Below are 20,211 nucleotides of genomic sequence, written 5' to 3' on the forward strand. Positions count from 1 at the left end.
AGAAATGTTGATATTAATATGTCTAATTTGTTATTAAATTTAAGACCATTTAAGTGCTAAGCAAATTAATAATAAATAGTAAATTACTCAGGATTAATTTAGGCTGTGAGTGACAGAAAACCTAATATATGAATGTCTAGAACAAGATGAAAACTTAGGAAATCTAGAGCTACTTTAGCAGGTTCAAAATCTTTTAATACTCATGTGTCTTATTGCTTCTTTTGTGCAGTCCATGGTGGCTAATCTAGCTCCAGTCATCATGTCCATATTTAATTCAGTGAGATTGAGAACAAAGGAGAGAAATGGGCATGCTTACCTCCTGAGTATGCTGTCAATAAGATAACCAGATGCTTACTTCCTATTGTTCTGAAGTTAGTAACCTCGTCACATTAAACTATAATTAGGCTAGTCGCTTGTATTTTGAGTGTCCTTGTGTCCTGGGAGAAAGGAAGAATAGTAGAGCACCACTTTCATTCTTAACCATCCAAGAATTGCTTGCACCTTTTGAATACATTCTAAAGAACATCAAAGTAAGAATTATCTACAAGGGAATGTAAGCCTGGAAAAATAAAAATAAAAACATTTTCTAAAGATCTCATAGATAATCACTTAGTATGAACTCCTGTGAAAGCATGTGTGCAATGATCCCAGCAGCAGCAACTGAACAGACAAGAACCCTGGAGACTAGCCGTGTCTAAAGAGTGTAGCCAGATCATACCTGCTTCAGGCAGTCATTACTATGAAGAAATTCATTTTAGCAGCTGGAGTATTCTGCCCTTTTCCATAACTAGAAGAATGTCATAGCAGAGAATCTTTGGAGATAAATGTTAGTAGAAATCCAAGGGACTAGTCTTGTCAGGCAGAATGTTGACTACAGGAAGAGCTGATAATTTTGATTGTATGGGCACAAATAAAGTTGGACCCATAAAGAATACTAACATAGTAGAACATTAAAAGAGCCAGAAATACTACAGAAAATGCTAGTCCATGGCACATGATTAGCCATCAGACCCAGGACAAGAGAGGATCTAGTATCCAATCATTTTCTGAACTGATTGCTTCTCTCCTTCATTGTTAAATTGTTTCATTCTGTATGATAATCACTTGAGAAATATTCTATTATCCCTTTCACAGCTTTATGAAATCCTATTAAGACCAAAGCAGAAGCTTTGCCTCCAAAACCTGACCCAAAAGTAGAAAGCAATATATTTACTTGGCATTGAAGAAGATTCTGCCACTGTCATAACAAATGCCTACAAGTCCAGCAGCTTAAAACAATGTGTCAGAAGTCTGTAACTGTTGTGCTTAAACTGGGTTCTCAGCCAATGTCCAACAAGGGTAAGATAAACATGCCACAAAGACTTGCCTCAGTTCAGTAGATTCTGGGGAAGAATAAGGTTCAAAATTCATGTTGTCAGAATTCTGTATCAATTTTACAACAAAATTCCATATATTCATGCTTGCTTTCAGTTAATGTCTGTTCCTGCTTTACATTTATCCTTGTATGAGATTATTTTGCCCATTTAATAAACAATTCTCTGTATTTCCTCTCTATAACTTTAATATGACTAGATGTTTTTGTTTTTCTAATGATAAAATTCATGTTTATTTTCATATCACTCATTGTTTAAATAGGAATAAAACACAACCCAATTTTAAATATATCCATATATTATAATTCTTTACAACCATACTTTGTGAATTTATTAGCAGTACTAGGGTTTGAATCAGAGCTTTGCACTTGCTAGGCAGACATCCTACCACCTCACCCAGTCTCCTAGGCCTACTTTTTGCTGGTTATGTTAGAGATGAAATGTAGTGACATTTTCTACCTGGGCTGACCTCAAATGACCATCTTTCAGCTCTTAGCCTCCTGGTTTGCTAGTATTACAGCTAGGATTACTATTTTGTAAATTTGTCTTATTACTTTTGCATTGAGTCATTTAAATTGTGTATACTTTCATATAGGAATGCTACATCTGTCCTAAGTGATGGTCTTTTGTTTTAAACAACCGCAATGTTTTCTGGCAAGGAACTGAGTTCAGATTTCTATCAGGTAGATGTAATCCAGTTCATATTACTGGTTATTATTGCAATAAATGCTTTGAAAGAAACTTTATATCACCTTATATCACCAAAATGCCTTGATGTTTTTCAGTGTTATGAAATTAGGCAATGTGCTACCCCATATACGTATTTCAATATTAGCATGTCAGATGATAAATCATATAAGATGCCAATGAAATTCCTCTGCCTTCTCAATATTTCTGTGTGTATGCACACCTATATTCAGGTGTTCCAGGACTTTGAAAGGAGACTTGCTGCCACCTTTGATCAAATAAAGCCAATGTTACACAGAGTGGCACTTAGCTCTAAAATCTCAGGCTGTTGTATGCTGCGACAGCCTATTCAAATCCCAAAGAATATGATTTAGTTTTATTGTGAACATAGACATTTCCAGCCAGGTGCTGGTGGCTCATGCTTGTATTCTTTAGATACTCAGGAAGCTGAGATCTAAAGATCGTGATTCCAAGCCAGCCCATGCAGGAAAGTCCATAAGACTCTTCTTGCCAATTAGCCACCAAAAAGCCAGAAGCAGAACTATGGCTCATGTGGTAGAGCACTAGCCTAGAGCAGAAACGTTCAAGGACAACACCCAGGAACTGAGTTCAAACCCCATCACCAGCACTGGGGAAAAAAAGATTTCCTTGTTTCCTTGTGCCTGTGGATCACAGTGCACCCATTTAGGAGTAAATTCTTCCAGGACACTTCAAGGAAAAGGTAATAAAGGCGCTTTACAATATCAAATTAAAGTTTCCCTCTTATTCCAAGATTTTTGTAAGCTCCGCTATATACTACATACTTTTTTTTTTACACTGCAGAAAAGCAAGGTATAACTCTTCAGTATTTCTTTTCCTGGCTCAGAAACAAGCATTTTTTGCTAACGACATATGTGAAGATGCTATTGTAGGTCTGAGAAAAGATCCTTTTCTCTCCTGCTGGACATTAGCAAGGAAACACCTCCCTTCAACATCTATTAGAAGCCCTCTTGAAACTATGAGAGAACCTTACCCTAGTATGAACTTGACCTCTAATGACAGTGTAAAGATTATCCTACACTCTTGATATTGCATAATTAAGTATTTTTCACACCATGTCTGGAGCCTTCTCATCTTCTGGATTTGAAATTACATTTTTTTAAATTGCAAAAATACCATACAGAGGGGTTACAATTACATGGGCAAGATAATGAGTACATTTCTTATCAAGCATTGTTGCCTCCTCCTTTGTTTCCCCTTCCCATCCCTGCCCAGCTCCCACCCTCCCTCCCCCTACCCCCACCTCCACCCAGCCAGAGTTGTAAAGTTCGTTTTTCAACATAACGACTTGTACATCTCATTGTTGCAATGGGTCCACCTGAATCCCTATTTAAACAATTTGTTTTTTCCCTTCCCCTCCACAAATTGTACCAACATCAAATACAGTGAGAGCAGAGGTAAAATATGGAACGCTTCACGAATTCGCATGTCATCCTTGCACAGGGGCCATGCTAATCTTCTCTGTATGGATCCATTTTAGTATATGTGCTGTCGAAGCGAGCACTGAAATTACATTTTTTTAAAGCCTTCATTTTTTCAGTGCAGATTTTACTTACTTTCAACCTCATTATAAATGATGTACCAATTATAAAGGACATAAGGAAAAATAATTGTTTTCTTATAAGCTGAGAGGAAAATTAGTGTTGTCACCCATAGCTTGAATAGCTACAGAGTAAACCACAGTGGCAGAAAAAATAACCAACAACTGATTTTTGTAGAGGTCAATTTTCTTGAATTATATTTTTTAGCTTGTTAACATTAAGAATTTAATTTTTAAGAAAAGGTTATATTTTGAATTGAGAAAACAATATTTTTTTATGTTCACAGTAAATGTCTAGCTCCAGAGTTGCTTGTGGATTGAATACCCCACTGACTGAGCAAACAAGCCACCTTCATGCACCAGAGCCAGGCTGGATTCAATTGCTTTTAGCTAAAATATCAAAGGGCAAGCAAGAGAAAGATCTTTAATCATGTGTGTGTGTTTTTTCTTTAATGTCAATCAAGCAAAAAAGCACATTGCACAGATGGGGATAAAGGGTGGGAAACAGGAAGCAAAACTATCTCTGATGTTCCTGTATTGTTGTTCTTTTACTTAGGGAAGTCTCCGTGTTGGGAAGGAAATACACCACTCAGAAACAGTGACCCTTTAGGAGTCATTTGAATGACCAGAAAAGAGGGTCCAAAAAACACTTTTTCTGGCTTCAAGTGCAAAAAGAAAAAAAAAAGTTTATCTAAAGTTCAGATTCATAATTTAACTCAACAGCTTCACTTAAAAGACTAGTGTGATGAATATGCATCATAAACTAGAACTGATGGAAACAATTACAAATGATTAAACTGTTTTTATAGTTGTACTTATTGTAGAAAACTTCCTTGCACCTGAAATCATACTAAAAAATAAGTTAATAAAAAATGTACTAGGAAAATATTTTCAATGCAATTCAAGTGTGTAAATATTAGAGGTTTAGACAAATAGCTTGTTTAACATTCTAGTGACTGAGCTAATAGGGTCTTGTTTTTATTGAAAGAAAGAAAGCAAGGAAGGAAGAAAGGAAGGCAAGAAGGAAGGAAGGAAAGAAGGAAGAAAGAAGGAAGGAAAGAAAGAAGGAAAGAAAAAAGAAAGAAAGATGGAAAGAAAGGAAGAAAGATGGAAAGAAAGAAAGCCTGTGCATTAGATCTAACAGTAATGCTATGTCCTACAGTGGAAGTAATATTGTTTTCTACAACTTAAGATACAAGAGAATCGACTTAAAATAAACTACAAATCACCTGTCAGTTCTGTCACATCAAGTTTGCTATATTCCAAAAACATGAACTTTAGTAAATTCTGTCCAAATATATTTACCTGTGTCTGTATAGATCTTCTAACACCCCAATAGTGGAAAACTAAAAAGCCAGTCTTGAAGCATAAAACCTTGTAAAGATGGTAGGATTTACATTTTGTGGCCTTAATTTTAAGTTAATTTTGCAAGCAATTAAAGCAAATAATTTCTGAAATGTTAAAGTTTGGTTCACCATTTGGAAAGGCATTTTTCAAGATTTTCATTAATATGCATTAGTTGTACAAGAGGTTTTTAGTGTGACATTCCATGCAAGCATTGAATGTACCACATCAAACTCCCTCCCTCCCTCCATTTCTCTCCCTTATCCTCTCTTGTTTTCCTTAAAACAACTGAAATTGCTTTCGTTGTTCTATTTTCATGCATGCATATAAAGTTCTTCATTATATACACTCTCATTCGCACTCCCCATCCCACTAGCACCCTCAACACAGCCTGATTTATTTTCTGGTGATTTACTTTTACTCGTTTTTAACTGTATGCCAATTGTACAAAGGAGTTTCAGTATGGAAATTCACATAGGTATATATTATTATTTAATCAGATTAACCTCATCTACTCTTTTTTCTCATCTTCCATACTCCTATGATTCTATAGTTTTCAATGAATTTCCTTATGCTATATCAGAGAAGATACTTTTATTTCATGCAACAAACAAGCACAAAAATACAGCAATTAAATTGTGCATATTCATTATTTTGATAGCAAGTCAGGAAATGGCAGGTGCTTCCCATTTTAAAACTCTTACAATATATCACTCAGAGATTTACAAATCAGGGAGCTTAAAGAGCATTTATAGATTTTTTTTTTAGCTTTTTGAATCCTTTTGTAACTCAGGCAGCAGATTTAGATGTACTCAATAATCTAAGAGGGAGTCTATTATCACAAGGCACAAAAAAGAGAGGACGAAAGTAAAGGTTTAAAGATTTAGTAGGTGCCTTCTGAGGCACAGTAAAGAATGGGTGAGGAAAATGTGAATTATACTAACATTATTTTTTGACTCTTGCTATGCAACCATTTGAGGTCATTAAGTTTTTTTCTCACTAAAGAAAAAGGACAATGAAGAAGAATTGCTGTAACTCATTTCCTACCACAGAAATTCTCTGAAAATTGATTTCTAGCAGAAAAACAAATTTATGTATTCCTGAAACATCAGTTCAGTAAATGAAGACAAGTATCTTCCCTATCTAACAGCCATTTCATATCCACAGATTCACAACAGAGCTCTGAAAGCAACTTTTTTCACTGCAGTGTCTCCAGTTAAATAAGTAAAACTCATATCTTAGTGCTGTCGGTTCTCCAATGGCACTAAAGTGTCAGCTGCATCTTCAATCTGCACAGAATTGATTTTTTAAAATACTAAGAATGCTTATACAAATACCCTTTGAAATTTCTCAAGTAGAGACTTGTTTACATGACAAAAAAAATGTCTGGAAGCAGTGAAGCAGTGAGGGACACCATATTTACTTCCTAGAGAATAAATTCATGACTGAAGGAAGACTTTAACTGTTTGCTCTAAAACAGATGAATATATAGGAAGTGTGTATGTCTGTTTGTAGAGATAATATAGCATGAATTTAACAATTTCATTGTCCCTAATAAAAGTTAAGGAAAAAAGCAGATTTTTAAAAATCATCTATTGCTTTATGAAAAAAACAATTTGCTGTTAATTGAACTTGCTAATTGTGTGTTTTCATTTGTATCCTTGAGTAAAAAACATCTGGAACAAAAAAATCTGGAACAAAATATGCATTCAAGTTTGCAAGATACGTGGAAATAAAATGTTACAGAATTTGAATTCTAGAGATATAATTTTCTCTCAATTTAAACAGAAATAAATTAATCTGGTTTGGGTATTGGGGCTCACTCTCCTTGACTCTCACTAGGCTTTTTGTATTCAGATCTTTTCAAAGAAGATCATAATTGAAACCAAAATGTTAATGTTCTTAATAGCGTGAAGCATACACTAAATATTTACTCTGTAATAACATCACTGAAGTAAAAATGATAAATCAGGCCACTTCCTTGCTTTTGATTATTGGCCATTGCTATAAAGGTGAAAGACAAGAGCAGTCAGAGTCAAAGCAAAACAGAAGCTAGTTTTCAGACTAAGAATCAGACCTAACACTAAAAGTATGTGGGAAGTCAAAGAACTGCTTCATGAAACAAGGCACTATGTTATGGACAATGTGTAACTGTTCTTGAAAGGCAACCAGGAAGACAAGCAGCTTTCTTCCTGCTCTCAGACAAGCTCATTTGGATGTGCATGTGGCAAACACACAAGCTGAAACGCCTCAAGAATTGTTCAGAACAAATCCATAATAAACACATTTGAGGACTGAGTGATATGAAAGCTCCAGAGGGCCCCTTCATTATTAATAAGTAATCTAAGAGGAAAATGGAGTGAACCATTGACAACAACTGCTTTATATTGTCCTGAGTCACATGTCCCTTTTTAGAAGATGAAAGAAGGTAAGAGAAAATGTAGCCCTTAAAGAATCTCTTAATTAGGATTAGGAGAGAACAGTTTTTTTTCTATATTTCTAAGAGTTAATAAAAATAAACCTATTGTCCATGTACCGATTGAGGCAAGAAGGTCGTGATTTCATGTCATGTGAAACCAGACTCAGTGAGCATCAGGATGTCACTAGAGCCTCAGCAGTTCTTTCAGAGACTATTCTGCAGAGGACGAAGAAGAAGAAGAAGAAGGAGGAGGAGGAGGAGGAGGAGGAGAAGGAGGAGGAGAAGGAGGAGAAGAAGAAGGAGGAAGAGGAGGAGGAAGAAGAAGAAGAAAGAAGAAGAAGAGTTCTAGCGTACTATCCAGGAGAGATGCTTCCTCAAGGAATGACAGCAGGTTTGGGGCAACCTCTTTTGCTAGCCACAAAACCAAAGGAACACATAAAGATTTTCCAACAGAGACCATGTTTGCAGATGGTTCAGCAAAACATGGATAGTATCTAAAAGGCACATAATATTGCTTTGGATGGGAACAAAAATCAAGCCTGCCCTCGAGAAAAAGAAATTCTTAATCTTGGAAGGTTCTGAATTAATAGTTCTCCCTAGTAGAAGCTACCCACAAGCTATTTCAAAGGGAGCAAACATGATTATTTTCCCTCCAGCTTGCCTGCTGAACTCTGGGCCTGGGTGCTGTCCCTCAGCTCTTCAGCTCAAGGCTAGCTCCCTACCACAGCATCACTTCCGTCTTTTTTCTGCTTACGTGGTGCTGAGGAATTGAACCCAGGACCTCATGCATGTGAGGCAAGCACTCTACCACTGAGCCACCTTCCCAGCCCCTTGCTTGCTTTTTGTACTTGCATCAAAGACCACTATGCGGTAACGCTTGCTTTTCGACATACCATCTTGTACATCTCATTGTTGCAATGGGTCCACCTGTATCCCTATTTAAACAATTTGTTTTTCCCTTCTCTCCACAATTAAAAAGAAAAAAAAAAGAAAAAGAAAAATAGCAAAAAAAAAACCCCACTACTATGCAAAGTCACTGTATTAGGAAAATTTAAAAAGTCATACAGAAAACTGCCATTAAAGAAAAACTGACCAATAAGCAATAATCATTATTTCAATTGTAAAGAATGCTAGTATATCCTCCTTGGATAAGGATTCAAGCTACACCTCAACTTGCAAAATATGTTTTCACATTCTGAGCATCACTGGAAAAGATGCTGACAGGTGGATGGTTACAAGTAATGAACACAGGTGTGCATTCATCCTTACTCCAGACACTTAGCAAGAGAACTATCTAACTCTGAGTTCAAGACAAGCTACGTCTGCTGATCTGTAATTCAGTCCTGCCTTTTAACTCTCCTAATCTTTTCAACATTGCTGGCAGTTTTCTCTACAGCTCAAATCTATTTTCAAATCCCTTTGATCTTAAAAAAAAGAGATAAAAAATAAGTTTTGAATATTTGTGTACTTCTTAACTTTACTATCTTTCACATCTACACTTTCTAAAAAGAAGTCAACCCATCCATCTGACCTTTTATCTCACTTGCATTTATTGCTCAGATTGTTCAAATTCAGCTTCCATCTCTGAAAATGCTTGAATAAATATCACCACAGTTCCACTTCTTTCTAGTACCAATGAACTCTTCCAGCTCTTTCTCATGGGTCCCCACTACTACATTTAACACTATTGCTCAGTGGCTTTTACAAGTGACCTCCTTTAGGTTGTTTATAAAAGCACATTACAGAAACAAAGAGTATGTGAGGTTAAAATACAAATTCCACCACAGTCTTTTTCTTGAACTACAAACGCATGTACAAAGCAACCTGACACCCAAGTGCTGAGTCATTTCATATGTCTTTTGTCTGTCAGCTGTGAAGTTTGGAAAAGCAAATACACAACCTCTTTTTTTTCTCTTAGGAAACTGTTTGAAATGTACATGCAATAAGTAGTCGTACAAAACAACATGTTCATTTCTGATGATATTGATTCTGGATACAAGGCTTAGATCAGCAGCAACAGTAGGTTTGCTTCCATGATCATTCCAAGCAGGTAATCTCAGACCACACCCTCAGAGAAACCATAATTAGCTGTGATTTGTGTGAAAACTAACCATCCTGATTTTAATTTATATCATGCATTCTTTTCTTAATGCTTTTATAAACAATAATAAAATGCAAAGCATATTAAATGTACCTATTAATGGAATCAGTGTGATATTTAACTACAGAGCACACATGAATTCAAACCCAATTTCCATGACCCCACCATACACACCCTTCTTAATATTTAATAGTCATTATACTTCTTTCAAGCAAACATGTTCCTCACATATGAGGAACATGCAATATTTATCTTTCTGGGTACAGTGCTTGTTCTTATAACTGTGAGTCCTTTCTGAAAAAAAGTTGGTCATATTAAAATTATATGAAATATTTCATAAGTAGTAATAAAATCAATTATGAGTTAGAAATTGCCAAAATCATATTACCTAAATGTCACATTTATTGAATAAATAAAAGATATTAATCTCTGACCTTAGATAAAAGAATTCAGATACAGACATTTGCACAAAATAAAATACTTTTAAATATAAAGAACCATTAAGAACATCATAAAGGCTGTTAAAGTAACTTACAATAGAAAATAGCCCTATTGCAAAAGAAGAAGCACAGTTCCAAGCATAGGGTCTTTTTTCCTCCATCACCCCCCCACACACACACACACACAGAAAACTAGAGGGAAAAAGATGAGAACAATTATTTCCCTATTGATAATATTTCAATGACCTTTTCTCAACCTATGAACAAAATGCAACAAAGTAAATCTGGGTGCTGATGGCTCACATCTATAATCCAGCTAGCCAGGAATCAGATATTTGGAGGATCAAGGTGTGTAGCCACCCTGGGCAGAAAAAGCTACAAAATTCCACCTCTTTAAACCACAGAAAAGAAGACGAGAAAGAGAGAGACAGATAGACAGAGAGAGACAGAAACAGAAAGAGAGAGAGAAGCTAGACTGGAGGTGTAGGTCAAGTGGTGGACAACCAGCCATGAAGCAATATGAACAATGTCAAAGCAAGCTCCCATGCCAACACAAAATAGTAGCAAAAACTTGATCATCACATGGTATTTATTGATATGTGCATGATGTATTCAGTAATAAACTATTGAAAATAAAATTCTTTGGGGAGTAAGACAGGATTTAGAGGAATCATAAAGCATATCATATGAAAACTTTATCTGTTAAAGCAACAGATATGATAAAGTGTTCCATTCTTTTAAGAGTACAATTTATATAAAAGTTTAGCATTCAGAGACCATCTTTAAAATTACATCATCTCTTGCATACATCAAAGAGCAACTTCTATTGACACATTTCAGTTTTAACTTCATTTCAGAAAGAGTTAAGGAAATGATAAAAATAGAATTCTGGTGACTAAATTAAAGTGTAACGGTATATTTATATCACAGAGGATCAGGAAAATGGATAACTTCTCAGAAAAGCACTCATCTGTCTTTCCTCCACAATCCACCACACATCTGGGCAACATACAGGATGCTGTAAGACTTCATGCTCCCTAACAGCTTTCCTTCTGATTAAAGAAAGTTTCCGTGGAAGGGAAGCAAACTAGCAATTCCAAATTATACTATTGATCTTTGGTCTTCACAGGCTAAGTACTTTCAAGCTTCTGAGATCCAGATTTTAGAGCATACTCAAATAAACCTTGAATTCTACAATAATTTTACAAATCACTAATTCATTCTATTCCATTAAGGGTAGAGAATATCGTGTTAGTATAATACTGTGATTGTTAAATTATTAAGTTTTCAAATCAGTACTTATCAGAAGACACTTGATTTTTTAAAAATCTGCCACAAAATTTTGGGACACATTAAGATAAATTTTAATCAGAAAAATATAAAATAATGTTTAGAAACCTCACAATCCACCTCTCTTTCTCAAGGGAGTTCCTTCTCATAAATCAACTAAGACAGAATCCCAAGTGTGAATATTTATTTTAAATGATGCCTAAAAATACATAAGCTGAGTGTAAGCACTTCTAGAGCTTAGATGATTGCCTTTTTGTTGAGGAGTACTGTCATCAAAATCACTTTCCAGAATTAATCTGAATATTGAGTTTCAGAAATAGTTTAGGGAAATCTTTAAATTTAAAAAAATCAAGTAATGAGATGTGAAATTGTATTGACAGATTTCATTCCTTTGCTGTTTCATGGTGCTGGTAATTATTGAGCATATAAATATCGGGCAAGTGGTTGTGTGAGAAATGAATTCAGATGCCATGTCACAGTATGTTTTTGTCATCATGAAAGAGGCTCAGAACTCCACAAGAGTAAACTACTGTTTATTCCTGTATCAGGGAACCCGAGTTCAAGTTATATTTCTGCTACTTGGAAATCATTTACTTGGTCTCCAGGTTAAGTCTTTGGCTTGAGAAGAATGGGAATATGAATAGTACTGGAATTGACTTCAATGTTAGGTGATGAGGTTCCCTGGACACATGACTAGAAAAATAGCTTTGAAATCCTGAATTTATTTACAAAGGCAACAGATTATTTTGGACATCCTAAACTTACACCTCACCAAAAGCATAATAAAAATGTTTTCTGCTCAATCCATAACACAGAAGGCCATGTATTATCATGGGAAACATGAAAACAAAAAAGTATGCAAATAGAGTAATTTTCAAAGTTCTTAGAACAGTCAGAGGAAAAGTATGCCCTTCTAAACACACGAGCAAGGTCTGTACACCCAGTTCCAGATGTAAACCTGTCAGGCAGAAATGCCCATAGAAGTGCTCTGAATAGGCCTTCTCATTCCCAATTGGACTCCTGCATATGCTAGCCTGCTGACAACTGTTTACTCAGAAGCCCCTGAAAAAAAAATACACACACACACACACACACACACACACACACACACACACACACACACACACACACACACACACACACACACACACATATATGAAAGTTTTTACCATGTTCCCTTGGAAAAATATCAAGTGATATCGAGCTTCATGAAAGTCAGTATTTTAACTTTTAAAGCCATTGCTGCAGGATCATTTTTTAAAACTCTGAACATGATCAATGCATGCTGTACATCTATATGGAAATATATAGAATTATGTTAGTATCTATAATTAACATGGGTCAATAGAAACAGAGTTTGCATAATAAAAAGAGTCTAATTGTGATTCAAATTCAGTATAGGACAAGGTAGTATCTTAAATCAGTAGGGAAATAGTCATTCAGTAAATGGTGCTTGGACAAGGAGATAAACATATATACCACAAAAAAAGAAATCATCTAAGTTAAATTTTTGATGGGTGGAATATTCAAGACTTTCTAGAGTATAAGAATAAATAAAATTATTTATGCATATTTAATTATTGTTTGAGAAGAACTTTCTAAACATAATGTCAAAGAGAGAAACTATTTTTTTAAAGGTGGATTTAAAAAAATTAAGGTAATTACTGAAGAGGAAATTGAAATTTTAACCAAAAACACTAAAAATATTTGCTTCATGTCACAGATCAAAGTTATGTTCTTAATATAGTTTCCAAAATTCAACATGTAACTTAGAAATAGACTTAAAATTTAAAAATCAGCTGAGTAATTTACAATAATAAAAAATAAACTGATAACTTTCTAAAAATAGAGTTACTACTAAGAAGTACAATACAGAAAACATCTTTATTCTTTTAAGTTAGACAAAAGACTGAAATTGTTAAGAACATAGGTGAAACAATACTTCTATACATTGGCCTATATATTCAGACTTATATTGTTATATGATATAAGCCTTCTGAAAATTAAGCAGAATGAAAACAAAGCCTATAAATGTTTAACACTCTAAACAGACAACTTTTCTCCTCAGAATTTATCCTAATAGGTATTTATATGTGCAAGTTTCTGTAAAACATATTGAGCCCAAATTGCATAGAATAGTAGAAACTAAAAACACCTATTGAATATAAGGAAAATGGGGTTATTAAAATTGTGAAACCTTCTGACTATATAATATTGTTTTATGGAAGAAATTTTTATATGAAATATTTATTGTGGTAAATAAACATGTATAAAATTTAAAAAAAAACTCTGAACATTCCCTTAAAAAATATATTGAGAGATTGATAATAAGACAGAAATATAAAATCCATGCCACTTTACACTTGGTAACAAAATTTCCAAATTCTTAAACAAAAACACAGACAAGTAGTTTTAAGCTAGCAAATCTATATACTATCAGTGACTATGTAGGAGAAGAGAGTGAAACAGTATGTCCTGGGAATAACCTGGAAATAGAAGAAATCCAAGATGTCTACCAGGTTTATGGTGGAAGTGGTGAGAAAACAGTGGTCAGTGTAGAACCCCAGCTGACAATAAGTAGTTACTTCCAAACTAATATCAGAATGCAGCAGAGTAAAAGGTCAGCTTTATAAGCAATGAGCAGCTCCAAGTCTTTGCTTATGGAGAGCTTTTTAAAACAGGGTCCTGCAATAAAAGGAAACAAAAGGGAGTGGATTGGGCAATGAACTAGATAAAGAAAACAGAGCCAAAGTGTGTGTGTGTGGGGGGGGGGGGGGTAGGGGGAGACCTAGATAAGAGCAAGGAAGGGGAAGATCCAGGAAATGGAAAACAAATCACCATTTAAAAAAAATGACCTGGTAGGAGAGGGAGCTCATTGAAGTTATAAAAACTATCCTAAACTATAAATATTTCCTTCTAAAACTCATGGAAATCCATTTTGCACAAGGTCAAATATTTTAAAATGTTATAAAAGAACAAAAGAGAAAAGAGAATAAAGAACAACATCCTTTGAGACAATTAAAAATACACCAGAAAGAAATGTCCAAACTCAAAATCCTGACTAACCTTTCATTTCAATACAAGATGAAAGATAGTGAATAAAGGATGCATGACATAAAAAACACAGATGAGGGGCTGGGAAGGTGGCTCAGTGGTAAAGCACTTGCCTTGCATGCCTGAGGCCCTGGGTTTGATTCTCTAGCACCACAAGTAAGAAGAAAAAAGCCGGAAGTGGCGCTGTGGCTCAAGTGGTAGAGCGCTTGCCTTGAGCTGAAGAGCTAAGGAACAGTGTCCAGGCCCAGAGTTCAGGCCCCATGACCGGACCCAAAAAAAAAAAAAAAAAAAAAAACCACAGATGATAAAACACAGGACAAAATTAAACACTAGGGAATAATAATTTCAGAAATTAAGATGTAAATAGAAGAGAAGCACAAACAAATAGATGCATAATAAAATGACAGAATAACTAAAAAGTGCAAAGGCATGAAATATTCAAATAAGAAAAGGAGTTATATGATAAAGAGTGGAAGTGACAAATATTGAGCCTAGACAAAAGAATTCTACATATAAACAATAGAAGTCTTTGATGAGGGAAGTTAATGCTAAATAGAAAACTCAAAGATATGCTTCAAGAAAATATTCCTGAGGTAAAATTACTGGATTAAAGATTTAAAACTAAATATTAAAAATTTATAACCTTGGGCTGGGAAGGTGGCTCAGTGGTAGAGCGCTTGCCTTGCATGCATGAGGCTCTGGGTTCGATTCCTCAGCACCATATAAGCAGAAAAAAAAGCCGGAACTGGCACTGTGGCTCAAGTGGTAGAACACTCACCTTAAACTGAAGAGCTGAGAGATAGTGCCCAGGCCCAGAGTTCAGGCCCCACAACCGGACCCAAAAGAAAATAAAAATAAAAATAAAAACAACTAATAATCATCTTCAAATGATGGTTGGAAATGCTGAGATAAGATCATGATAGTTCATCATCTTAAAAATCAAGAGAAAAAAAAGCAAGCATTTATCCTGTCTTTCCTTTATGAATTCTACTGCTGGGTAACCAACTAGAAAATAAAGAGAAATAGCTTTATGTTAATACTTCAGTTAATAGAAAATAAATGATAAAACTGTGCTATCATTACTTTGCAACAACAATTAATTACTGGATCTCTGTATTCAGTCCGAGCACCTACCTTAATCACAAAAGAGAGGGGAGCCAACACACTATGCCTCCTGGTTAAAGATTAAGTCAGTGAATGAATACCTAACTGCTTATAATCTTACAAAAGGAGTTCACCTTGAGTATGAACAAACCAGAAGATCCAAATATTATTTGGAAATATAGGAGAGACAAACAAAAAGGACAGAGAAACAGATTGAAATGTATCAAGGTGTGAAACCTGTAAAACACAGGATATGTGAAAATTTATATCATGCATTTAAGATTTAAAAAGTGAATTGTAAAGAAAAGAAAAGTTGTTTGAAGGAGAACCTTTGATCACAAGAGACTTGAAAAACATATTGAATTTTTTGAAGAGTAAGTCTAAAATATATCTAGGGATTACTGTCCAGAAAGCTAAAATTAGTAGAAAGAACTGATTACTAAAGTTGGGACCATTGGCTTATTTTGATCAAAAGTAGATAGGTGGGAGTTAGATGAGGCCCATGAAAGAATTTATGAATTGTCTGAAATAGATATTATTTCTGGACAGGAGGAAAATGGTGGAGGAGAAGCTGAGGGCTAAACAAGCTCTAACAGACAAACCAGTTTTAGCTCTAACGTAAAAACCAGTTTTAGTGTTCCAGTGAAAAGTCCAAGGCTAGAAAGTCACACCAAGTGTGCCATCATAGTACAGAGGCTTTGGACAGAGAGGAAAAATTCAGGCAGCTTGGTTAAGGAGATAGATTTAAGCACCTGCGGCAGTGGCAGTGGCAGCGGCTGCCCCAGGTACCATATCAACAGAGAAAGCCTGGGACAAAGACACCAGAGGTGGCGTGCAAGCGGATTCTACTCACTACCAGGAAGAACTGACAAGGATTGGAAATCTTCATCCTGGTGACCACAGAAAATCTCAGACCATGGACAGCCTGGAAAACAAGGAAAAGACATTAGTACCACACAAGACATCTTCACTCTTTTCATGGAGCAGCAGTGGGAAGGTAGGCCCTCCCCCACCACCAGAGAAGAACTCTATCTTTGATACTGGCAAAGACCGGGCTAGAGCAGCTAGCCCATAACTCAGGCTTTGGAAGACAACAATAAGAGCTATTCAACAGTTCAAAGGAACCTGTGGGGCTCAGCTCCAACCTAGGAGAAAGTTACCCTTCCCAGTCAGAGGAAGCTCTGCCCATGGAGGAGTGACTTTCTTCACTGGGTAAACAGAGCCAGAGTCTGCCCCAGACCAATGTAGCACAGGCAGCAGACTAAGCTGCCAGAGGGTAAAAGAAAAACAATTGCAAACTCAGTAAACATAAATCTTGAGAATGACTCCAGACTGGGCTTTCTGAGTGTCTCAGGAGCTAGCCCCTCAGGGAAAAGTTATTGATTGCTGACAGGCCTCAACCCTACCAACAACTTAGCCCAATCACAGCAACTCCACGCTGAACTAGCCTGAGAGGAGGGTCATAAAGTGCCTGGTAAGGCAGAGCTTCAGTCCTGCTCAAACAAACTGATTGAAAAATTAACTTTTCAACATTAGCGGGGTGGGGGGGTTGGGGAGTGGAGGGGAAATTAAGGGGTGTGAGGGTGGGGAGTGGAGAGGGGAAGGGATGGTATAGGGAAACAAAGGAGGAAGTAACAATGCTTGATAAGGAATGTACTCACTATCTTGCCCATTTAATTATAACCCCTGTGTATGGTTTTTTCACAATATTTTTTTAAAAAAGAAAGAAACCAATCAAGCGACAGAAAAACCAAACACCACCACAAGCAAACCAGAGATTCCACCAAGATACTGGTTAAGGACACAAAGAGACACAATCCCCATCCACCCCAAAAAAATTGAAAAATTCCTTTTTCTACCTATTTTTTAAATTAAAAAATTGTTTTCTATATTTTTCATCTTTTTATTTTACTTTTTTAAAAAATTATCTTTATTCTATTCTGTTTTGATCCTTTTTGTTTTCTCGCTTTACTTCATTGCTGTTCTATACATTCCCAGATACATACCCATCTTCAAATATTAGACCTTATTTTTCATTGTATGCATACTTAATTCAGGTATCAATTACTCAACTCACAAACTCTCAGATTTAAGTCCCTCAATTATAGTAATATTTCTTTATACTTATATAATTTTGTGTTTCATCTTAATTTTTAATTTTTCTTATCTCACTTCTCCTTTCCTTCTGTCCTTTTCCTCTCTCTGAATTTAGGTCTTGGTTATATTCCCTCTATCCTTTTTCCTCTCCATATTCCTCTAATCACAATTCTCCCTGAACATATTAATTTCTGCTCTGCTGACTCCTTTGACTTTGTTAGTCCATTGATCCCTAATTTATTGTTGTTGAACTAGATTGTATCTGTTGAATTAGATGGTACATGTACTAATTTTGACTGCGTCAAACAATCTGTGCAAATATAGAGCTCTGGCTGATGTTTGCCCTAAAATGGTGTTCTAGCATGGAATTAGTTTTGCTTTCATACCCAAATGGGCAGAGCAAGCCAGAGAAACACATGAAAAATGGCAAGTTCGGGTATCTCAATTCCTGGTCATGATGATCAGGCAACAGAAGAGTTAATGATTAATCCAAAGGAGAGTTCCCAAAATGCTCTATAAACACTAATGGTAAACATGCTGAAGGAAAAGACTGAAATCCTGCAAAGGACTCAGTGTGAGTGTAATAGATAAATGATAAATAGATAAATGAGCAAGATGAGACTAGCCAAAGATTAATCCAGCCTGAGGAAGGTAATCAAAGATTATAGAGGAATTGTCTGAGCAGTGATGAGATTAAACAAAGATTGATTGAGGCATTCATGGAATCTACAAAAAGAAAGCTGGAGGAATCCATGGAGGACACAAAGGGAATGCTGAATGAAACCCAACAGAAGGAGAGTTCAATGAAACTATAGCAAATCAACTAAGGGATGGAAGAATGAACACTAAAAACCAAATTAAGGTGGTAAAGAATCCATACAAGTTGTAAAACAGAGCTCCAACAAAGAATTTGAAGCTATCAAATCTGACCAATTAGAATGAAAGGAAATAAAAAACAAAATAAAAAGTTTTGACAGTAGGTTAGACCATGAAGAAAATTGAATCTCAGGGATTGAAGACAGCCTAGATATTATAGAGAAAATCCAGACAACTATTTAAGACAAATACAAGAAAAATGATAGATCTATTCAACATTTAGAAGACATAATCAGAAGGCCTAGTTTAAGGCTAATGAGTGTAGACGAGGGGCTAGCAACAGAAGTGAAAGGTCTAGGAAATTTATTTAACAAGATCTTAGCAAGGAACTATCTAAACATGCAAAAAGATAGGCCCATTCAGATACAAGAAGCCTTTAGAACCCCAACGAGACCAGATCAAAACAAGACATCCCACCATCACATTGTAATCCCCAAAGGATCAGTTGAGACCAAGGAAAGGATCTTTAAAGCTTTCAGGAAGAAAAGATCAATCACCTACAAAGGGAAATCAGTCAGAATGACTTCAGATTTCTCAGCAGAGACAATGAAAGCAAGAAGAGCCTGGAATGATGTATGCTATGCCCTAAAGACTAACAACTCTCAACCAAGAATACTGTATCCAGCTAAACTCTCCTTTATAACAGAAGGATAAATAAAAACTTTCCAGAGCAAAGAAAAACTGAAACAATATGTCTTCACCACACCAGCCCTACAAAAGATACTTAAATATGTCCTACACATAGAAAACCAACCAGAGCATAATAAAGGCCAAGAAACAGTCCTCAAACAGAGTGTTCAAGAATCATAGGAAGAATCCAGTTGGCACAGCCCCCAAGAAGTTGGATAATATGGCAAGAGCTACCAAACACCTCTCTGTCCTAACTCTCAATATTAATGGACTTAACTCTCCAATTAAGTGACATAGATTGTCTACTTAGCAAGATCCTTCTATCTGCTGCCTTCAAGAGACACACCTTGCCCACAAAAACAAACATATACTGAAACTGAAAGGTAGGAGTTGCAATCTTAATATCATATAAAATAGACTTCAAATTAAAATTAGAGAGAAGAGATAAACAAGGTCTTACATATTAATTAAGGGATCTCTCCTTCAGGAGGATATTACAATTTGAAATATCTATTCACCAAATACCAGAGCACCCAAATTTAGCCAAGAAACACAATTTCCCTAAAATCTCACATAGATCCAAAGACATTAACTGTTGGGGATTTTAACACACCAATATCAATGCTGGATAGATCAACACAGCAACAATTCAACAGAGAAAACTCAGACCTAAGCAACTGCATAGGTCAAATAATCTTAACAGACATCTACCAAATATTTCACCCAAAGCAATAGAATACATGTTATTGTCAGCAGCACATGGAACATTCACCAAAATAGACCACATTTTAGATCACATAGCAAATGTTTCCAAATTCAGAAACATTGAAATTATGCCCTGCATTCTCTCAGACCATAAGGGAATGAAATTAGAACCCAATACCAAAAGTCACTAAAGAAAATTCTGTAACACATTGAGGCTGAACAACAGACTGTTGAACCACCAGTGGGTCATGGAAGAGGTTAGAAAGGAAATTCAAATGTTCACGATATTTAACAAAAATGAACACACAAATTGCCAGTTCCTCCGGGACACAGCAAAGGTAGTACTCAGAGGCTCTGGGTTCCTACACCAACAAACTGGAAAGTTCTGAAGCCAACAATTTAATGAGACACTTGACACTCCTTGAAAAAGAACAACATACTAAACCCCAATCCAGTAGGTGGAAACAAATAATTAAAATTAAATCAGAATTAAATGAATTAGAGTCAAAAAA

The 20,211-nt window shown here is 35.7% G+C and overlaps 1 non-coding gene across 1 annotated transcript; it reads right to left on the reverse strand.

Moving 5' to 3' along the window:
• Positions 1 to 3,497: 3,497 nt before the first annotated feature.
• Positions 3,498 to 3,603, reverse strand: LOC138833041 (U6 spliceosomal RNA). The gene has a single exon (XR_011373761.1). It is a non-coding gene; the product is annotated as a U6 spliceosomal RNA (small nuclear RNA).
• Between the last annotated feature and the right edge of the window lie 16,608 nt (positions 3,604 to 20,211).

The sequence above is a fragment of the Dipodomys merriami genome, unplaced genomic scaffold (genome assembly GCF_024711535.1).
Source record: "Dipodomys merriami isolate MVZ:Mamm:240054 unplaced genomic scaffold, mDipMer1.0.p SCAF_20, whole genome shotgun sequence".
Taxonomy (NCBI): domain Eukaryota; kingdom Metazoa; phylum Chordata; class Mammalia; order Rodentia; family Heteromyidae; genus Dipodomys; species Dipodomys merriami.